The following is a 24,033-nucleotide window of genomic DNA, read 5'->3' as shown; positions in this document are numbered from 1 at the left end:
CACTGCATGTAAATTAATAAGAGTTTTGTATTTCAATCTTTGAAAAAATGAAGCAAAACTCCAAATTATTATTTATTTTTAAATGAATAACAAGTACATACTTTTAAAATAATGATAGAATTTTACAATAACTTTAGTTATTATTTACAATATTAACATTAATCGTACAACCAGTACACGAACCAATATTTATTCCTAAACCAGATAATTCAGGTTCAGCTCGAAATATTGGGGTTTTGGGGGTTGAAACACTACTAATTTTTGAGGTAAAGGTGATACCATGTGATCCTGAAATTTCACAATCTAAAATTTTATTTGATATTTGAATCTTATTATTGATAGAATCTTCCATTATTTTAAATAATATCTGGCACTTAAAAATTGAAGACGCGAGCACAAACGTCACTTTAAAATAATTATTATTGTTGTCAACAACAGCCACTGTGTTTCCATAGTAACAGTGAAAATTTGATTAGGAAAGACATTTTAAGCCAGCTCAACACTATTTTCTATAATAAATTAGGCATTTTACTTATTTATTATATTTTTAAGAGATAGATTTTGACGTTTGTAGAAAAAATATTGTTTGCATCTCGTGCGCGAACTACTTTGGTGGTCTCGAATAATTTTTTAACTCGGCTTCGCCTCGTTAAAAAATTCGATTCTCGATCACCAAAGTAGCATTTCGCGCACTAGATACAAAAATAACTATACCCAACGTTCTTATTTTTAGAATTTTCCAAAATAAAAGCGCATACAGCTTTCAAAAGTACAGATTCTAAGCCTTAGAATGAGCCTTTGATCGTTAATTTTAGTTGACTCAAAATTTTGGGCACTGATCCTGTGCACGCCAATATCCTTAGCTGGATATATGACCTCGGATGGATCGGGTCGAGCGGGATTATCGCTCTTTACCCAGTTCATCATTGTAGGCGCGGCCGGGTTTGATCAGTTCGGGGGCCTGTCCTAGTTGGGCCCCGCCGACTAGGATCCTTTCTTCTGGCGCTCTTCTTCCTTCGCCGACTCGTCTGTGTAAGTTGACGTGGAATGTCCCGTATATACTATGTACTGTTTGTATAAGCTTTGTTCCTAGAACAGTCCAAAACAGTTTCCAATCATGCACATTCCGACATAATACTTACATAAGGTTCAAAATTCAATGTTTTGCAATCAAGGCGATTGCATCTGAACCGTATAGCTTATACTATTTTCCATCAGGCTGAAGAATTTTTGCATGGATTTATTTAAAAATATAAGAAATTATTTCAACGTTAAATGTCAAATATAATTTGTATTCGATTGAAAATCGGTGTAATTGATTTAGATGATATTGCCATGGAATTACTGTTACCCTCACATTTTTCGGTTATGGATAATTAACAACAATGCGAATTTTTCGTTTCTATATCAGTTAAAGCATTTTAGATAAGGGCGGTAGTATACTTCAAACTATAAATAATAGTCAGCAATATAAATAACATATTCGCTTAAATATTTTGATTTGGTAAGTTCAGTTCATGAAATATATTTAAAATAACAATTTAATATGTGTGTTAAATTAATTGCTAACGTGCCAAAATTGTAAACCTTCGAAATGTTTAAGTTTAGTAAGTAATGAAAATACTAACCTGTTCTTAGTAGTACAATGTTTAATTAGAACTAAATTTAACAAATCAAGCTGTGGTGTAGTTGACTTTTAATCTCTGTAGATAAAGTCATTCATTGTGCTAAATAAAATTTAGACGCTGTTGTCCCTACATATTAAAAGTAAGTCTTATTAAAGAATTAGTAGGAATTTTTGTTTTTAATCAAATTATTTTTGTATAAACATAATTCTTATATGTTTGAAAAAAGAAATACGTATTTAGTCATTATTCATTATGTTAATTTTTTAAGTATTTTTACTTCCGTTTTCAAAACGGAACAAATATAGTAACTTTTATAGTAACTTTTAAAGGTACGAAAAATATTAAAACGTAGCACTAAATAATATTTTAACATATTTTTTAGTGTTAAGATTTAGTGTTGTACATTGACAAGGTCCCCAGCGACCTGAAAATCCTGGAAAAGTTGGTGAAAAGTAAGAGAGTTACTACAAATTACATTTTGTCAGAGAATGTGATTTAAAAACTGGAAAATAGCAAGATTCTTCTTACGAAATAATCATGTTGCCTATTGTTTTTATAAAAAGATGTCTGATATAAAATCATTCTCTGTGAGATTCCTTTTTGTCAAAAGAAACTGACAAAAAATGCCTTTTAATAAGATAATTTCAATCAGTAACCATAAATAGAGATATTCTTTTAGTTTATTATCAACATTCTACAATTAGGTATTAGATAATTACCCTCTTCACAAGTGAATTAAAAAAGTATTTTTTTTTAATTGAGGATTAAAAATGCACCAGAAATGACTAAAATTGATTGATATTTTTACAAATATTTTCAGGAAAACTTATTTATAGAATTAGGGGTAATAGAACAGCAAAAAATAAGACATTTTTTTTGTATGATCTTTTGTCGTCAAGGGAGACCCTAAAAGTTACATATTTTTATATAATCCAAAAATAATCAACATGCATTGAAATTTCAGAGCCCCTGTCACTGTAAAAATTCTAAATTTTTATTAGGCAATTGATTAGTCAATCAAATTTTAATATGCAGTAGGAGAGTCTACAAAACAATAATTTGAAATATGAATTTAAAAACGATACCATAAAAAAATTCACACACATGCATTCGCACACGATCGATTTTTTTTAAGTAACTCCCCAAGTTTTTGTTTTATCTGTATACTACATTTTAAATTCATCTGTAGGTAAATGATTGAGGGCAAGATCTGGCAATTTTTTTTTTTTTAGAATCAAACCAAAAATTATTTAAGTTTTGAAATTTAGTTGAAGTTACTGATTGCGTGACCTTTTTTTTAGAATCAAATAAAATCCTATTTAGCTTTTGAAATTTAATATCGTTTTTTTTATTCAGAAAGAGGACCTGCGTAGCCCCGGGCCTCACCATAGGTTAATCCGGCCCTGTCAGTAAGTCGCTATTTTTATCGTTGTCTGAAATTTGTTTTATTTGCAAATGGTCAGTAAAATTAGTAGCTATTTAGGTTTTTTTTGTGGTTAACTGATGTGAGGATTGTTATAGAAGTATACTCTTATAAAATAAATATATAAAAAAATCATCCAATATTTACGTACATGTGGATCCAATGATGTTCTTCTAATGAGATGTATTTGCTTCATCAGAGCATTTTTATTTATGTAACAAGTAAAGTAAAATGCTCAAGCATTATTTTTAACATAGTTTTGTTTGATGGTTTCAGAGAAATTTATCAATCATGTTTATAAACATATGAATGATAAAGGAATGAGTAGACATAATAATACACTTCCCTTTACATATACTCTACAGTATGTACAATAATTCATCACGTGTTAAATTAAAATTTGTAACAGGTTGGTTTTCGTACTGTCAAAAAGTTTGATTAATATCCATTGTTTTATAGAAGAGTATAGCCAGTTTCTAATTGTTTTTTCAAATAAATACATAAAAAATTATTTTAAAGGTATTGTTTTATATTATCGTTAATTTTTTTGTAAGATGTACTTATTTTATTTTGTCCTTTAAAGTTTTTATTTCCGAATTTAGTTATAAACATATAAATAATTTTAGTGTTTATAGTTACAGTGAAGTCACTCATTGTACGTGTATATATACAGGGTGTTACAAATTCGCTTCTCACTACAGGGATCTTGAGAACAGTAAGAGATACGAACTAGTTTAAATGGGGGCAAAGTTGCGTAATCAGGGGACCAACATTATGCCTCTAAAAAATGGCTAACATGATTTTGATTAGTTTTCTAAATATTTGAAAAATGCCTAAATCTTGGAAATCCGTTTTGTTTCATTTCAGCCTTTTTTGAGGTGATATTGAAAAAAATAACACTTTCTCAAGGCAACTGTTTGCCCTCTATCAAATGGCATAACCAGTTTTTATAAGTAACGTTTCATCTTTCCAGCACCATCATCAACTTCATTTTTTAAAATATGGCCCTGGAAATTTTATTACATTTTTTGCAAGCCTTCATGACCCCCAGTACTGACTGTATTACCTCAGCCCGAACCAGATTCAGACGTTTTGTCTCGAAAAATTCATCTTCAATTCGTTTCAAATTTATCTAAATTTTTTATTTAGATTTCTATGATTATTGAATTATCGTACACTCTGAAATCTATCTAGTTATTTAAACTATTACCACCACACCTTACAATAACAAATTTTTAAATAACAAAAGTGAATTAGTTAAAAGAAAATTGCGGAAAATTCTTGGAATATTTTATACAGTTTTCCGAGGTTTGATTATTTATGAGCATCAGACCTATCATTTTATAGGATTTCGATTATGTACATTACGAATTAATTATGCGTTTTTTAATATTTTACAGAAAAATCTGTTTTATTTAAATATTTTATTGCGGCAGCAATGAAACAGTTTTACTTAAGAAACCTAGATATGGAGGTCCATAAAAAATTGTTAAAAATAATAAATAAAAAAAGTTGTTTTTTAATTATAAATAAATGGGTAAATATATTGATATAATTTTTTTATTATACCTTTGCAGCTTCAGAAAATTCCTTTCCTATTGTCATCAAATTTAAATTTTATTTTCGATTTCATTATATTTTTTTATTTTTTAATATTCAAAATAAAAAAAATCAAAGAAAACACGATTTTTCTGGAAAATATTAAAAAGCTCATAAATATTTCGTAATGTACACCCTCGAGAATCTATAAAATAATACGTTTGAAGCTTTGTTTTTTGTGTTTACCTCTTTTAAACAAATAAATGGAAGCCAATACTTTTAAGGAAAGTAAACACAACATTTTTACTTATGGAAATATTCCCTACCCTTGGAATCGCATTATCTTTTATACGCTTTTAGAATGTTTAGTACTTTTCTCTGAGACACCCTGTACATTGTTACTTTATTTAAGCAAAACATAAATATTTTATAAAAGATATCTTGAGATAGTGTAACTAGAACTAAACCATTACAAATTACGTATACCACAAATTATTTTCGAAGATTTTAGCATATTTTGCGGTTTTAACATTTTTTATTTCAACATGGATGCGGTACATTTTACATGATTTTAAACATTTATATGCCTCCAGTACCTGCCATCTCTCCTCATACGCCCCTGATCGGCGCTACTTGGACTTTCCTGTCGATTCTTTCTTTCCTGCAGCCAGCAGGAGCGGTATTAGTGTTTTGTTTTAGTCACCGCCGAACGGAGTGAGTGATCGCATCGCCCGTTGAGCCCAGTCCAATCGACCTCGTGTTCTGAAATGTAGTTCCGTCACTGAAATCTGACGATTAGAAGACTCTGCAGTGACAAGTCGTAGACATTTCTGAATTCCTGCGTGCTTCAGTTTTGTGCCTACTGAAAATTGGTGTGAATCAGTTGTGTAAGTTCCGGTAGTGTTTTCTTTCTTTATGGGGCATAGCAGATTCGTTCTTGTTCATTTGCTTTCGATTTTGACTCAAGGTAACGTTACTGGTTGAAAACTGCAAGTATTTGAGTTTTTTTCGTGGGAACAATACACATTAAGTTTGGTTTTTTTGTCGTAAATTAATCATTACTATTAAATCCTCTGAAAGAAATGGTTTTATTATAATTATATTAAAGTCCTTTGTTTATTACATTGAAGAAATTGTTAACTTTAGTAGTGGTGTTTAGGTTTTTCCGAATATTTGGCAACGAATCAATGAGTAATGTACAGTTTTTCCAAATTTGTTGTATGAAATCGAGCTTCGTTTCTAGCGAATTCAACACCATAATAAAACATTTAAAAATTTTTGGGAGCTAAGTAAAATTGCAGTTGATCTAACTGTAACAAAAACAAAATACTGGAATGTATAAACAGTTTTGGAGTTAACGATTTTATTCAAGCGTTATTGAAATAAAACGTATATACTCGTATCTCGTATAAATAATTCATCTAGGTGTAGGTTTGAAATATTAGAAAAAAATTGTATTTAAACCAATCAAACTTTATTCGCATACCTGCATAAAATAATATACTTGTTACCATTTTCATTTATATTTTTACACCTGTTGTATCTATTACAGTCGAGAATATTCACACAGATAATTTCCATATTCCTTGGAATTTTGACGATAGTTTTATAGGAAGGTCCCTTTTTTGACATGTAGCAGTTTTGAAGAACATATTTTCATAGTTTTTCTTTTTTGGGTATTTTACATCACAAACGATCTATTTTAATAGAAAAACAAATACCTGACCACAATAATCCGTCAAGGATCACTTAAAACCTGACAAACTTATTTTTTCCTACCTTGAAATCACACAATGAGACGTATAGATACTACAAACATTTCACAGTTTAGGTAGTACGTAAGTTAACGTTTCAAATGGTTTGCAAGATTTCAAAGTAAAGTAAATTAAGTTTGTTACAATTGCCCTAACTGATTTTTGTGGGGTAAAGGTTTATTGAATATTAAAACATTATAATTTACAGTGTAACAAATACACAAAAAAATTAGAATATAAATACCTATGTACACAAAATAAGAAAAACTGCTTAAGAAATATTACAAATAAAATATACTATGTATGACGTTTTTTCAAGGCTTGTACTAGGCCAGTGTATAATTAATTAATATTGGTTTAATATCTTCCAAAAAGTAAAAAAATGGGGTTTATAAGTAAAATCCTTATAAATAATATAAAATGTTTCATAGTTCTACATATATAAACTAATGCGAAAAATTTAAAGAGTCAAAAGAATTTCCGAAATTTTTCCGTGATTTTTGACAGACTGTATTTAGGTGAAAAATGGCCGTATCGGGAATTAAAAAAAGCATTTTGAAGCTCTAAGATTCTAGGTTCTAGATCTTTCGGTCGAATTTTTTTGGGAGCTACGGTATCATGCAATTCCAAGAAATAGGCGACAAAAAAATGTTGCTATTTTTTGTCTATTTCAAGGACTCAAAAAACGTGACCCTTTAATTTTTTTCAGAAGTTTGACTTTGAAACAAAGAACGGTTCCCTAGATCGAGATGAAACTTCACAGGGTTCTTCTGGGTATATTGAACTGTAAAAGTCCTACTTAACATTAGTCATTTCGTGAATATTTCTAATTTAGCCGTCAATTTTCTAAAAAACCCTTTTTTGTTTCTGTTTTTTAAAATTCTCGCAAAAAATGAAAAAAAAATTCTTTCCAAAAAGTTGTGGCAGCATGTTATAGGAAATTTATTCCAGTTTTCAAAACTGTCTTTCACTTCAATTCTCTGTACGATCATTTGTCGCCGAGATATGGATGATTGAAGAGAAAAGGATCCTTTTCCACTAAAAGTCCGATATTTCGATGAAAAATGGTCGTATTGAAATTTAAAAAAAAGGAAATTGAATCTGAATAAAAAAGCAACAAACAATCTGGTCCATGCAATGCCTTAGCTGAAAAAAAATTTTCCAAGTTCGTGGAAAATTTGCGAAATTTTTGTCACATTATTTCTTAGAATTGTATGATAACCATAGCTCCTAAAAAATTTCGACCGAAAGATCTAAAAACTAGAATCTTAGAGCTTGAAAATGCTTTTTCCTAATTTCTGATACAACCATTTTTCACCTAAATAAAATCTGTCAAAAATCACGGATAAATTTCGGAAATTCTTTGGACCCTTTAATTTTTTGCATTAGTTTAATTGAAATTAAGAAAATTGTATCTTTAACTTTGACAATGCCAAATTTTTGTAAAACCATAGAATAATTTAATGTTTTAAGTGCATTTTAATTTCACACTCAATTATTCAAATATTGTGCAAAATGTCTGTTTTAAAAATTAAAGTTAAGGGACTTGAAAAATGATATATTCGAGATTACAAAGTAGTCATAAGCAAATACTTAAAAGTAAGACTTTTTTTAGAATTTCTTTTAAGGATGCTACAAAGTTTAAATTTTTAATTCTGAAATTAATTTTAAATCTCACCAAAAGAAATTAACATATACGAGTACTTAATTAATAACCAGTTTAAACTAATTAATAAAGTTGTGGAAATATGGATTATGTTTTCGATTTCAATTAAAATAGTTGATAATTAAATCAATTAATTGTAAACCAGTTTGAAATAATTAATGAAATCATTATAGAATGAATCTAACATTTTTTTATTTGTTGTGTAATTAAAATGGTTGAGGTATAGTAAACTCAGTTATAGAATTTTTTTTATAAATGTACGAATAACATGTTTTACCATTAAGATTCCATTCTATCAAATATTCTTACAGATAATGATGAGTGATATTCTCTTATACAAACTTTTTCTCCCATGTTTTCAAATAGTATACCTAATACAAAACTATTACGGGAAAATAATAATTTTTTATATGTATTAAGAATCTAACATTTTTACAATTTTTTTTAAATATTAGTGGCGTAAGAGTTTTTTGGAATTTTAATGCATTCTATTTCCGAAACGAAGTTTTTAGGAAGGATACCTTTGTGTAAGGCACCTTCACTGTGTTTTTTGAAAATTCGGTGACGTAGAAATTTGCCACGTGTTTTTTTTCAGTGTTTTTTAAATTACATTTGCAACAAAAAATTCCGAAAAGTGTTTTTTGAGAAACGAACAATTTTCCAATTCCATGAATCTACTTCAAACATATCTTAGTATATTTTTGCGAATATGTTTTTCATAAACATTCTGTATTTTTAATAGAAATCGCTTGAACAAAGGCATTTTTGGCACAATTATCTAATTTTGGTTTCAAAATTATTTGGCAATAATTGTAGTTACTACTTCATTTAAATTCACTGTATGTTTTTTATTTTGTTGTATACTAAATCTTAATAATGGAAGTAAACGTTAATATATGTATAATATGCAAGGTGCACCTTATTGCTAATTAAAGCGGTCGAACTAATTAAAATGCGGATATATAGGAATCGCGCGATGGATATAACAGTTTTCATTCTTACATTAGATTCTTCCTGTTCCTTGAATTCCAGCGAAATATAGGTAATATAATTTAAATATTAATTAGCGATTGCCTGCATAATTAACTGCTACGCTGCTCCGGAACTACTTGTTAAATTTGAGTAATTATGTCTTTGTGTAATTGCCCCTCATTTGTATTCAGATTGAACGGTAATGACTGTTATAAGTTTGATGACATACACCATAAAACAAATCGAGTGCAACGTAAACCTTTTATGTCAGCTACTACTTTTAATTAATATTATTACAGGGTGAATCGAAAATTTGTACATATATTTTATACAGTTTACTGTAACACTGTCTGTGTTTACAGATACTGTTTACTGTGTACACTGTAATAAAAAGTATGGTAAAATTTCTCGAACTATCGCCATGGAATGTTCAAATAAAACCAAGTACATGGACCACGACATAACCCGAAAGACCATGGTACTTTAACCACATACTTTGTGCGTTGCTTCTGCCAAAGTAAGTCCAGTATACATAGCATCCGAATCGTTTTTTTTTTTTTCATTCTTAACTCTCATCTTTTAGTTTTCCTCCTTTAAAATTTTTCGCTTTTTCTCATCTATATATTTGTAGGTAAGTTGTGACAATATGTTGAAGGTACAATGAAATTGTCAAAATTTCAAGAGCTTTAAATGGCGACATTTTCTTGATTTGTTTAATGTAGCGCCTCTTATTTGACAATCATGCTTTGTAAATACACTAATGGAAAAAATTAAGAGGTCAAAAAAAAATCTAAATTATCGGCGATTTTTCAAATGGCTGTATCTTTGATAAAAATGGTCGTATTGGAGTAAAAAAAAGCAATTTGAAGCTTGAAGTTTCTAATTTTTGGATATTGCAAAAAAAATGTTTTCAAGTAACACGTATCGCGCAATCGTAATGAATATCATGAAAAAAAATTTTGCGAAATTTTTTTCGATCTTATTTTTTGTGTACGGACTTGAAAAAATTTTTTCCAACTTAACCACCTTATGGATTAGATAGGTTGTTCATTTAATTTCAATTTCTTTTTTTTTGGTCTCGATACGACCATTTCTCGCTGAGCTATCGGACTTTGAATGAAAATGGATCATTTTCTCTTTGTTCATCGATATCTCAGAAACCAATGGTTGCACAGAAAATCGACGGTGGGTTTCAGAAACTTGAATGAATTCTCTACAAGGTCCTGGCACGGTTTTTTAGAATTTTTTTTTTTTATCCTTAACATGACTGAAGAATCGTAAAAAATAGGACTTTTAGGGGTCTTCTAGAAAATCACGTGCCACATTGAGAATATTGGGAAAATGACTAATGTTAAGTGTGTCTTTTACAGGTCATTGTACCCCTAAAAGCCCTACAGAGATTCATTTCGATCCATCAAGCCGTTTTTTTTTCATTCAATTGAATTTTTAAAAAAATTAAAGGATCACGTTTTTTTGCCTTTAAATGCTCATAATCCGTAAAAAAATGAAAAAAACATGTTTTTCCCGATTTTTTTTAACATTCTTATTGCAAAAAGTGTTTGAAATTATGAAAACAAAAAAAAACTATTTGAACAATTTTTTCGAAAAAAAATTTTTTTGAACCGATTTTCAGAAATTTCGCAAAACCGCCGCCATTAGCGTTACCCAAAGCGTGCCACGTGGAGCGTACCAGGCGTACTCCACTTGGAGTACCAAGTTATGACAAAAAAAAAAAAAAATTAATTTTTTTTTTAATTTTTTCGTTGGATTCACTCCAAAAAATTTATCTCAGTAATCCCCAAGTATTTTCGACACGCTTCTCCTACTTCATTTCGTGGTTATGCTGACCGAATTTTAATTAAATTTAAAAAAGTTGATACCCTTAACCGAGCCCTTAACTGAATATTGACCTCTATTTACACCCTTTTCAGAGATTATTGCTGCGATACTTCTGAATTCATAAAACGCTTTTTCCGAATTTACAGAACACTAAAACAAAGTTTTTTTCAAACCACCTTTTTTTCAGTAGAAAAAAAGTTTAAATAAAAAAAAATTTTTTTATTTAAACATATTGTCACAACTTACCTACAAATATATAACTACATTCTCTTTTTTTTAATCACTTATACATATGGAAGCAAGTGTTGCCATCTCATAATATAGTACATCCTACATTAAAAATTATTCAAATTATTTACTACTGTTCAAACTTTATAATATATGCTTAATCAAATCAAATCATTTATTGGTGTCGATATATTAAAATGTTTACACAAATCTAAAAAAACTCATTGAGATAAATATAACGTAAACAGCATAAAAAAGTAAATATTACGAACGTTCATTATACCGGGTGATTCAGTTTGGTATTCGCGGCCCTGTATCTCTTTTATTTTAACAAATAGCTATAACAAACCCAATATATTTTTAAATCGCCACTTAAACTCTATTAAATGAGATTATTAGATCGTTGCCATGGTAACATATGTCAAAATTGTTATAGTCAACTGTTTTTGTTCAAATGGCACACTATATATTTTTTTTTCAATTCTGGAAGATATTTTTTTCTGCGTTCAACTATGTAAGGAAGTATCGCCACTGTAGCGCAGTCGGTCGAGAGTGCGGTGGCAAGCATTTCTCGGCTAGGCTTCCTACTCTGGTCCGGGTTCGATCCCCTGTGTCGGCACTAGCAATGTCGATGGATAATGGGTGTTTGTCCGCCTTTTTTCAAGTGTAGCCCCCTTCCGCACAAGCCTTTGGCTTTGGATTTGGGGTTTGTCTCATTTCTGTGGTGTGGTGTGTTTTTTAAGTCTATAGTTTCATTAGAAACATTGCTAGAAAAACAACAAAAAGATGCGCCCTAATTTTCGTAGCTTTATTCTTACCCAGCTGCCAAAACAAGTTACTATGTTTTTTAAAGTAACATATTTTATTTTTAATACGATAATAAGATAACAATTTAAAACAATACTTACTTCAAATGTTCAAAATGACCTCCATTTGCTTCCAAACACAGAATAGCTCTGTTTATCACTCCCTCTCTACAAACACATTCTAGTGTTTCTTCATTTAATCTCCGAAATTCTACTCTTATTCTGTTCATCAATATCATTTAAAGGCGAAGAGTAAACTTTTTCTTTTAGCTAAGGCCAAAGAAAGAAATCTGTAGGAATTAGATCCGGAATTCTATAGCAAGCTATTTAACATCTTTATCGAATATTCTTCATCTCTTACCCTTCTGGGTTTAAAAACTCTTCTTTTCATTTGAAAACCATTGCTGCCAAATTCCTGGCTAACTTTCCGAAAATGTTATCTGATGGAAGTTGTCTGCGGAAAACGATGTTGGTATAAATGCTTTGCAGCTTTAGCGTTCTTTCAGAACTTTCCATAAATTAAAATCATATCTAGTTTTTCTTGGTTACTATAAGTATTCATGTTATAGTAATAATAATAATTAGTTATAGATAGAATAGGTAGGTACAAAATGTCAATTATTTTGAAACACCGTTATTTAGAAACGGCAAAATTCAGTTGTTTCCGCAGCTGGCTATTATTTTTCAGAATAAAGCTACTGAAAGTAGGGTTTATCTTTTTTCCTGTTTTTCTAGCAGTATTTCTAATGAAACTGTAGACTTCTTATATCTTCCAGAATTAATAAAAAAATGTATAGTGTGCCATTTGAACAAAAACAGTTGACTATAGCAATTTTAACATATGTTACCATGGAGACGATCTAACAATGTCATTTGATAGAGTTTGAGCGGCGATTTAAAGATATATAGGGTTTGTTATAGCTATCTGATAAAACAAAAGAGATACGAGACCGCGAATATCAAACTGAATCACCCGGTATATAAAAAAACTGGTCAGCAAAGAACTCGTCACAATTGTAAAACGCTTTTCTCATTCTAATTTTGACCTTAAAAACAGTCTGAATTTAGTGATCGAATCTCAGATGCAAGTCTATTAAAGAATTTAACCCCAAAATAATTTATGTCATCTCTGAATTTCGCTAATTTATGAAATTTTGGCCTAACATTGTGTCTCTCTCTTGTATGGTGGGAATGAAAATTTTCTAGTCGAACAAATCTATTCTGATTATTTTTAATATAAATTCAATTATTTATACTGACGGCATTGTAAGAATATTTAGCAGTTTGAAGTGCTCCCGACAATCTCTGTATTTTATTCCAGCCATAATTCTAATAGATTTACGTCCTAAACCAAAAATTTTTTCACTGTGAGACGAATGGACCCAGTTAAAAATTGCATAAGTCATGGTGGCATGAAAAATACCATAATATGCAGACATGTGTACAGGCTTAGAGACTACACGATCCAAATTACGCAATACAAAAATATTCTTAGATAAACGTGCGACATGTTTTCCCAACTCAATTTAGTGTCAACGTGAACCCCAAAAATGTAATGTTATTTGAATTAACAAAAGTATTGATATGGCGAAGTCTAAAAAGCAAAGATTGAGTTTTATCAACATTTACGTTCAATCTATTAGCTATAAACCAGGCCTTTATCAGCGGCATCGCATCCCCTGAATCCTCTGTGAGTTTAGTTAAGTTATTATTTGACTTTAAAGCAATAATATCATCGGCAAATAAAATAAAATCACACATTGAGAAATCATTGATATGGATAAGAAATAGAATAGGGCCCAATACTGAGCCTTGGGGAACTCTATGAACTATTTCCGCTAGGTGTGAAGAACAAAAATTATAAAAAACATACCGAGTTCTAATCGTTAGATAAGATTCAAAACGGACACGTTCTTATCATCAAAATTGTAAAATTTTAGTTTATATTTAAGAGTTAACTAACTTCCGTTCCCCTAGTCTTCTATCATCTAATAATGGCTCATCATTTTCACAGAAAAGGTAAAAATATAGCATAAAAATTACTTGAAATGGATCTAATGAACTGAAATATTAAGTTTATGAGGTTATCATTTCGTAATGATAGAGGAGTGCCGTTTCGTCTATTGTAAATTCATTCTTCAGAAAATGGTGTCACTTTTGTGAAGAAACAACATATTTTTTTACTCAGAGATATTGTATATTTGAAGCTCGAAATTTCAGAAATAGTTGTTTTTATTTTAAAACTTTACGTCACAAGAAACATGCCTGTAAAATTCACCATTGATAATATCTTTGAATTAAAATTTATGTATCGTAAGCTCTTTTTACTCTATGTAATAAGTTGTGTATTCTTCTATGGAAATCTGTGCAATATACCTTTTCATACTAAATAAAGCAATATATTATTCATTCATAGATGCATAATAAATCAAACAGCCATTACGTCCAGGCAAATTTATGTTCGAAAATAATCATAAAAGTCAATATGTCAAAGGAAAACGTAACATAAATTGCATGTATACAGGTACAAAAATACGACTTACGCGTCGCAGCTGTAGTACACATAGTTACATAGAAGAATAGAGCAGCAGCCTTTTGATCAAGTATTGTGTGAGAGTATTCTTTAAATATAATAATTAAAACTTGTTACATAAAAGTCTTAACATAGAAAGTCGTTTAAACTAGTCACAAAAATTAAGGAATAGAAAAAGTTCGTTTGAAATTTAATAACGATGAAAAACATTCAAATTCACAGTTAGATGCACTGTCTCTAAATGCGGAACAGCAACTGACCCCCTTCCCCTTAGCTTCGTCACCGTTGACTGAGTTGACTCGCACTATCTCCCTCCACATGCATTGTAGGTTGCCAACAATCTTCTTATAAATACATGAGTATTACAGAGGCGGCGTATACAAGAATTAAAGTGCATTTTAAAAAACTAATAACTCGACTATTTATTTGATAAAAAAAAGAATTTCAGATTCGTATTCAGGGAAACACATATATACTATTACTCTTAAAATGTTCTTTATTAATAGCACATAGGAATTCTCTAGGGAATTCGTAAAATCTATTAAATTTTGTTCTATCCAAATTATCGATCAGGAATCATCAAAAATAAAAACTAATTTATACAGAGTGATTCGGAACTTATCCAAAAAAAAAATTCTGGATGTACAGGAGACCCTTACAAATACAATTTTGTAAAGAAAAAATCAAAAAGGGCAGTTCGAAAATGATTTTAAAATACACTTCTGCACGGCACTGGAAACTGGTCCACTGTAAAACCTGACCTCGCACAATGCGACCGGCATGGCGGTGAAAACGGACAAAAACTTTCGCAAGGAAAGAAATATGTAAATAGAATTTTATCGCACATATTTTATATCGGCAAATTCAACTGCTTTTGCCTTTATTAATTAATACAATTAATTTGTGTTTTTAAATAATAAAATCATTTGACATACAACAATTGTTCAAAATCCACCAACGTCTAAACACATTTGGGTCCGTCTTACTCAGTTTCTACGAACTAACACAAATGTTGTCTTGCTTCACCATAACATAAATGCTTCACCATAAATTAAAACGATATTCATCAACTCCGAGTTGCTATACACGCAAACCATTTTTGACAGTAACTACCCATTTTTGATACTAACTACTAAAAAAATATTGTAAACACAACAGATAACAGGTAAATACTGTTGCAACGACGATTGCAAAATACGATTTCAGTATTCGAAGTCGCTGAGGCCACGTGGCTCTCCACGCGCATTGCAAATGACGCTAGAGACTACAGTTGTCCAGCTATGTAGTCGTTGAATGTACTATAACTTCAATAATTTTTTTCTCGGAAACTATAAGGATTTTACCAAAATTTTTTTTACGATAATGACTCCATTTCTCATGCCGCATCTATTCCCAAATTTTTTTGGATAAGTTCTGAATCACCCTGTATATACAAGGCAAAATTTTGGAAACCCGTGATCAGGTTCCTATGTTTCCTAAAAATAAATATGAATTATGTTTTACTGGGCGACTTCAATTAAACAGTACTCTGTACACAACTGTAGATACAAGCTAAAGGAACTGCTAAACACACTTAATAGATGTTAAACATTCATACTTTGTATTTCAAGATATATGGCCTTATAGAAACGTCACCATACAAAATAGGTATGATTGATAGTTGATAGCCCTACTTTTCAAAAGGATATTAGACGAGCTCGGAAGCAAACAAACTTGCTACTTTCCAATAAAATACTCACTGACCTACTCGTCGCTCACCTAGAATTTTTATACAATGAAAAATTGGTGTGTAATATGCCTTTTTACCGTTTGACAATAAAACAGATAAGTTTGATAAGTGCAGCCACTTCTTTTTATGGACTGTGCATGCGAAACCAAGCGTTGACGCAATTAGAGCCAATAATAGACATGTTATTATAGGACAAGGAAATCCTTTTAAGGTTTGTATTTTCTTGATGCATTTCTTGTTTAATTTACATACTAAGAGGTTTGAATTGAATAGTTAGCCAGTTGTTATTTTTTCTTTGTATTTTGAAGTGAGGAATAAGTTTCTGAATACGTTGATGACTTAAAAATTGATGATTTATATATTTACTCATGTTAAATATTAGAAACCTTCGTAAAATATATGAGTTTAGTTAAGTTATCAGAAAAAAGGCCTTGAGTAACTTTGTGACCTTAATTGCGTTTTGTGCCTTATGAGTACATACATATGTCAATATTGATTATTTGAAAATACTCGACTTTATACTTAAAAATACGTATATAAGTTCTCAAATATTTTCCTTTGTTAAAAAAAATGCCTGGGATATCATATGGAGAGTAGCGTGTTCTCTTATTTTATATATGACTAATTTAAATTAAGTTTTGTGAAAGAAACAAGAAAAGTCCGCCTTAACTTCAGGGGCTTGTTCCTTACATCGTTTTGAATCAAAAGTCGGTTTTTGAGGTACAAAATATATATTTTTAATACATTCTTACTTTTTTTTAACGTTAGATTGAAACTTAGGAGCGGCAATCGTTAAAGGAAATTTTCTTGTTACATAATACTTCTGACACCTTTGTTCTCCGATATGAGTAGAATGTGAGGAAGGTGACTTGTCCATTTTCTAAGAACTATTACTCATACTATCCTTTACAAATTTCCTATATTGGAAATATCTGAGAACTAATAAAAGCTAGAACCATTAAAAAAGTAGGTTAGACACGAAATTATGAAACGGTGATTACAGTCGTTCATAATTTTATAGTTAATTTTCAAGTTGTTTTGTAAATGATTGGAATTTGTTACTAAAACTGCTTCTAATGGAATAAAAGAAATATAATCTTCTGTAGAAACAGTATTGAATCAGAAAAAAAAATAGTTTCTCAGAGAAATGATGATATGAAATTGTAAGTGCCTTAAAATTGTTTTCTCGAAACCAGTAGGAACGATTAGACTTTTTACTTTACTCTTTATTTTTCTTTTTTTTTTATTAGTAAACACAAACTCTGACCCAAATTTCAAAAGTAGTTCAAATAAATTTAAATACACTTTCCATAGACCACTTATCGATATTTAACTTGCGTTCTATTTTAGTTGATGATTTGGTTATAGATATATAATTATTGTTGTCATTGTTGCCTACATACTGGTTTGTACTTTAGACGGACAATGATAATTACTTCCTTATGCTCCTTGGTCTTTGCTGGACATTATCGTGGAGTTAAGGTTAAAGACGTATATTGTAGATATTATTTGAAAAACAATAAAATAGTATTTAGTAGTTAAAATTTTTAATTATTGCCTGTAAAATTGCTTTGATATATTAATAAACCATATTGATGTAAAGCTGTTGCCTTCAAAATAATCATAATCATCAATATAAATTAGTTGTCATCTGCAAAATGACCTCCTCTGGAGGTTCATTGAAATTGTTTCGTAAAAAATAAGTCAGTCGGATCCAAATCAGGACCATACAATGGATGTCCTAGCAGAAAAGTTACAGTAACAGAGTGTGGGTTGGTCTTTAACTGTTTTCTTAACTGTTCCAATATCGTGAAGAATGAGATATTTTTATGAGGCAATGTCGTATATGCTGTTATAGTGCCTTTCGTCATATGTTCAACAGGAACAATTCCTGTTTTGATCCAAATGGTCGTCATAAGCTTTCTAGCTGAATACTTCGAATCCTTTTTGAAGATAGGAAATCTTTATGGTCCCATTATACCAACGCTAATTTTGTTCTTGTATCTCAGGGATGTACCTAAGTCGAATCGTCTATTTTAAAGAAAACTTTGGGTACACATCTAATTATTTCAAATAATTTTGAGAAATTTGTTGCCTAAGCAAGCAGGTTTTATTTGGGTGTCAATAATTTTGGAACATATTACCGTACTGCAACTTTACTTGTGCCTAGTTTATCTAATGTTTTAAACACTTTCAAACGATAACGTTCGAAAATCTTTATTTTCTGCAACGATCGAGTAATCTTCAAATGATTCATGATCCCACCAATACTATGTTGCCACTTTAAAATATAGTGAAACTTCGTCCGCATATACTGCAATCATTTTCTTGAATATTTTTAGAACTATTATATTCTTTTGTTAAAAATTTGATGACAATGCGACGCTTCCATTTTACAAAACTAATTTTTGTTTCCAAACACTTCATAAAAACGCAAAATATTTTTCCTCTGAAATATTATTTATTCATATCATAATTTCTTTGTTCTAGTCCATCTGGGCTATCTTTCAAATGTTACTACCGTTTGCACTGTATGACACAAACCTAAATGCGTATTCCAATTAAATGTAACAAAGCGCTGTTAACCAGTAGTACTTTCTAATGCATTATTGCATAAAATCAGTGTACAATAGGAATATTCAACCTGTATTAAACGGAAATGTGGGTTCGTTCCAATTCGTATTTTTATCTTAGTTAAACAATGGATCAATGCCTTCAGTCGCTTTATAGGACGTTTAAAAAAGCAACTTTTGGAATTCGTTGAAGTAAGATTTTTCTCCTGTAGTGTATACAATAAGATTGAAGCATGAAAATCACACTGTGTAAAGTCGTTCTCTAGAAACTAGTGCGTAAAGTAAGCAAGGTAAAAGAAATGAAAACGTGCAAATTAAATTTCTTTACTTCAATATTTATCCTTACATTAGCTTACCAGTTATAGGAACAACTGTAGCCGCGTTTTGATTCTCTCAAAATCAGTCACGACATTCTCACTGATAACATTATTGTCTCTATTACTTACGGATACGGATATACCCTCTCTTTCATTTTCAATGGAGCCATCCTTACGTCTCTTATTTGAAATTAAAACTTTCACATTTTAGTACAAAATAATTAATCGCTAAGCGAGTATTCTGATGTAACTAAACTTTATTTTATATTTATATATGTACTTCATAGGCGTCCTGTTCTAAAATTAAAAGAGTGAAATTTTTTATAGAAATAAAATAGCGATTTTTTTATATGCCAGTTAATACTATACTTTAATTCAGCGTCTTCAGAAATTCAAATATGAATAAAATATCGTTAAAAGTGCTCAAGATATGGTGTTCCGAAACAATAATAGAAGGTGCATATACTAAATTAAAATTACCTGAATCACACCAAATTCCGTATTGCTGCATTGCACTGCTGGGCAATTTATCAACCACTTGTCGTCTGCTGTGATTTATTGCCCAGTAGCCCAGTGCAACTGTAATCTGTTTCCCGCGCTCGCATTCTTCAACTGAGCGTATACATTTCTATCGCCTCCGCGTTTAGTTCGACCAGACCTGTATATGGGTATGGCTAAATAAATATGAGAGCAAGTTTTTCAAATATTCAAAAATTTGTCCACCGACGTGTAAACACATTTGGGCTCGTCGTACCCAGTTTCTACGAACTAACACAAATATTGTCTTGCTTCACCATAAATTAAAACGATATTCATCAACTCCGAGTTGCTATACACGTAAGCCATTTTTGCCACTTGGAAAATACCTACTAAAATCGGTTTTTTTTCTCGACAACTATAAGAATTTTACAAAAAATTTTTCTTACGATATTGACTCCATTTTTCATGACGCATCTATTCTCCAATTTTTTCGGATAAGTTGTGAATTATCCTGTATAAAACGTCAATTGTTTCAATTTAAAACAACCGAGATAAGTCAAACACGATGTATACGTGAAAAGTCAAACACGATGTATACGTTGATAAAATAATTCATATTGATAAAATAAATTTGGTGTGCCGCGAAACAAACTCTCCTTCCTCATTAAAAAACTTTAACAGACACTAGACTAGATCATCATATCTTTTCGAACAAACTTCTCGAATTTAAAACATACTTAAAAATAATAAGAGTCTCATTTCTTACAAATCACATTTGCCAAACACTGGGTTCTAATGAGAATGAGCTATACTTGCTGATAATATAAAAAAAAAGAACGTAGTTGACTCATGAAAAAAACGGGTATTTGTACCTTCTTACAAAATAAACTACTTTTTTGTTAAAATAACTATTTTTCTAGTCAACAAAGTACTTCGTACATAAAACAGAGTATGTAAAGTTGAGTTATTACTGTACATAAAACGGGGGATGGTCGACACTGTAATTTATTATTACCTCAGTGTTGTCTTTTTATAGACCCTTGGAATGTCGTACAATCATACACCCATCTATTATGTAGATGATCTAGTCAACATAATCTTAATCTTTGACATTATGTCAAGGTGAAATACATACACAGATAAATATCTGTAACTGCTCTCCCCTACGTAAATGTAGCACACGATTCATAATAATGTCGTGTATCCAGTCAGAACCTTTGTAAAAAGAGTATCACACGCCTTTATCAGATTAGTAGTGGTCTCAAATCTCGTCTGTTATCTGAATTCCATTTTCTTCGTCGTGTGTTTTCTCATCATCTAAGTAGGTTATGACAAGACAACAACGGTCATAAACCGTCTGAAGTGCACTAGGATATAAGATATAGTACATTTCAAAAGTATAAGAAAATGGCGGCAGAGAAAAATTAATAGAAACACTAAAAATTAACTAAATTACATTTCATCTTCCCTAAACTTAATACATACTTGTCATTTAAGTGGAGGTATTAGTTTGAATCAAACCTAATTAAATCCTCCACATTAAAGTCATAAACATTCTTTAACAATTTGATTTTATTAAATTTACTGCGTATTTACAGCGGTCAAACTGTCTAATAACATATTAAAATAAAAAATACATAAAACAGTTTTTTGAGACAAAAGTTGTACTTATGTAGAACTTTTTATAATAAAAATGTTTGAACCCAACCCGATGTCAATTGATAAACAAATGTATTAGTTATTGCAAAGTAACGGCTAAAAATCGAATTTTTTAAAACTTCTATACCTTTAAAATGAAAAATAAATTGTTTTACGAAACTTTCGGAATATGTCATCTTCTTTCAAAATTCGTGAAAAGATGTCAGCTTTCAAATGGAAATAATTCCATTCCGTTTAAATTTCAACAATAAAAAATAGGTCTACATTTTTCGACCGGAAAAAAGAAAACAAAGTTTCTGAAGATTTTTCGCATATTTCTAATTATTTTCCAATATGCGCACGATTTGCACATGAAAGTACAACTTAGAGAAAATTTTAAGCCCAAGTTAGGTCACGCAAGTGCATTACTGTATGATTTATTGAAAGTTGAAAAAAATTTCTTTTGTTTCAAAAAACTCATATTTTGCAAAAACCATCAAATATTTTGCAATTTTACAAAAATGCACTTATTCTACTTGCCAAGGACTACATATTCTGAAAGTTTCGTAATAAAATATTTTTTAGTTTTAAAGATACTTATAAAAGTTTTAAAATATGCGATTTTTAGCCGATTATTTGCAATAACTAATACATTTGTTTACAAATTGACATCGGGCTGGGTTCAAAATTTTTATTATAAAATGTTCTAAAACTTTTGCCTAAAACTTTTTTCTAAAATGTTTAGTTTTTTTTTTTTAAATGAAAAAAACTGTTTTTTTGCTAACTTTGTACGCCATTTTGAAAATGAAACGCTAATATTCAGCTGAGGTAAAGTAGTTCATTCAATTCCACGGAATTTTTCCTAATTTTTACGTGTCTTTGTTGACTGAACTTTTTGGCACGTAAAACTTTAATTTGATTGGACTATATTTAAAAGTTTCAACAGTGAATATATTTGATCATTAGAAACAAAGTTTTTCGTACTAATTTTTTATTCTTATTGTAAAATATAGATATTATTTTCGCATTATTCAAGTGTATAAATATATTTTCTACCGTTAGAAATTGTAAAAATAAAAAAATAATGGCTGCAGAATGCAATTATCTGACATATGTTTTGATATTTATGAATTTCAATGATACCTATTGAAAGTTAACGAAGAAAGGAGAAATTATTAATATTGCAAAAAGGTAATGTTTTTCTTATTGGCTTTGCTTCAATATAATTATCAAAGTATAATTGCCTAACGTTTATTCCGATTTAAGAAAAAATTAAGAATCCTCTAGAAATAAATCTAATGCAATTAACTTGGAGCATAATTGAATCCACACGATTTTACAATTTGTTGTTTTTATTTAAATTTCAACTTCGCAAATTTGTTTTGTAGTACCTGACTAGGAACAAGAAACTGAATAAAGTACCATGAAAATAATCAATTATTGTATACCTATATTTCAATCGATTAAAAGATTTCCTAAATGCAAAAATTTTATGAAACGCTATTACTATTGTTTTTGTAACGTTTAGTATTATTTTATTCCAGAAGCGTAAACGAAATGCCTTCTAATATTGATTTAAACTTGATGCGTGGTCTTATGGTATATGTATAAGTAAAGAGACAACTGGAAAGATGCATTACTTAAAAATGCAGTAAACGAGTTGAAAATTATAGAACAGTGGTTAAGTAACATTCATTTACTTCTTAATTATTCCAAAACTAACTTGATTGCTTCTTTCTTACAAACATGGGTCGTTTAATAATATTAAAAACATAATGTTACATGTAAAACCGTTGATAATAGAGTCTGTGCTTGTTCATCTATTAAAAAAGTTAATTTTACAAAATATCTGGGAATATACGTCCGAATACGTTGCACAAGCTATTAAAAAACTTCGTAAATGTTTTTTAAATTATATCTCAGAAATATACTACAAGGTAAAAATATAAAAATTGTATATTGAGACAATAGTACGATATGGGATTGCCGTAGGTATTCCTCAAAATTGCTTTATAAATAACGTGTTTATGATATTAGAGGCTTATATTATTATAGTTTGCATTGCAAAAATAAAACAAGATTATCCATTGCTTTTATACAATTATGAAATAAATAAGAGCTACAGCAAATAATGCAATTCAAATATTTAGATCTCATACACAAAGAAAAATACTTTCGGTTTAAAATTGTTAATTCAGTTAAAAAGTATGTGAATAATAAAAATAAATATGACCAAAATTAAAACATCTTTAATTCAAAATTATATAAAATATAACAGTAATGAGGTATGAAATTAATATGTAAATATTTTGCGGTTCTTAGAACTCATTAACTTTTCCTCAATTTAGTATACAAGGTGTCCTACAAAGGTCGGCGAGGTACGATATTAGAAAAAGTATAGGTTCTATAGCTTCGGGAAATAATAATTGACTAAAAAATCGACTAATAGCTGTTTTACATTGACAATTTATTCATCAATAAATTGACGAAGTTCTTCATCAATTAATTCACGAATTTATTGGTAAACAGTGTGGTTTTACACTGCTACAGACTTTGTCAAGTTTTTTGACGTATGAATCAGTTCTACCAATGAATCAAAGACGCAAATAAATTTCAAAAATGGCATCTTTGCACTCATAATTGTAGTGATACAACAGTGGTACCGTTCTGACACATATTATATAAATATTAGTTTTTGTAAGTAACAAATCAGTAAAAACAATGCAAAACTAGGAAGACGCCACACTATTATTTACATATTCTAATAACATAACCTCATTACTGATCTGAGGCTGGAAATCTGTTGAGTTGGTACTTCCGAACTTCACGAAGAAATTGACGAAAATTAGAACATGCTCTAATTCGTCAAGAACTTGATCAATAAATTGATGAAGTTATTTGACAGCTG

The 24,033-nt window shown here is 29.9% G+C and overlaps 1 protein-coding gene across 1 annotated transcript in view; it reads left to right on the top strand.

Annotated features, from left to right (window-relative positions):
• Positions 1 to 5,304: 5,304 nt before the first annotated feature.
• LOC108914837 overlaps positions 5,305 to 24,033 on the top strand; it is a gene marked incomplete at its 3' end in the record, with an annotated part of 49,873 nt that continues 31,144 nt past the window's right edge. The window contains exon 1 of the mRNA XM_018720740.2: positions 5,305 to 5,477. The remainder of the gene's footprint in view (positions 5,478 to 24,033) is intronic.

The sequence above is a fragment of the Anoplophora glabripennis genome, unplaced genomic scaffold, assembly GCF_000390285.2.
Source record: "Anoplophora glabripennis isolate ALB-LARVAE unplaced genomic scaffold, Agla_2.0 scaffold862, whole genome shotgun sequence".
Lineage (NCBI taxonomy): Eukaryota > Metazoa > Arthropoda > Insecta > Coleoptera > Cerambycidae > Anoplophora > Anoplophora glabripennis.
This window is presented reverse-complemented; position numbering and strand designations above follow the sequence as displayed.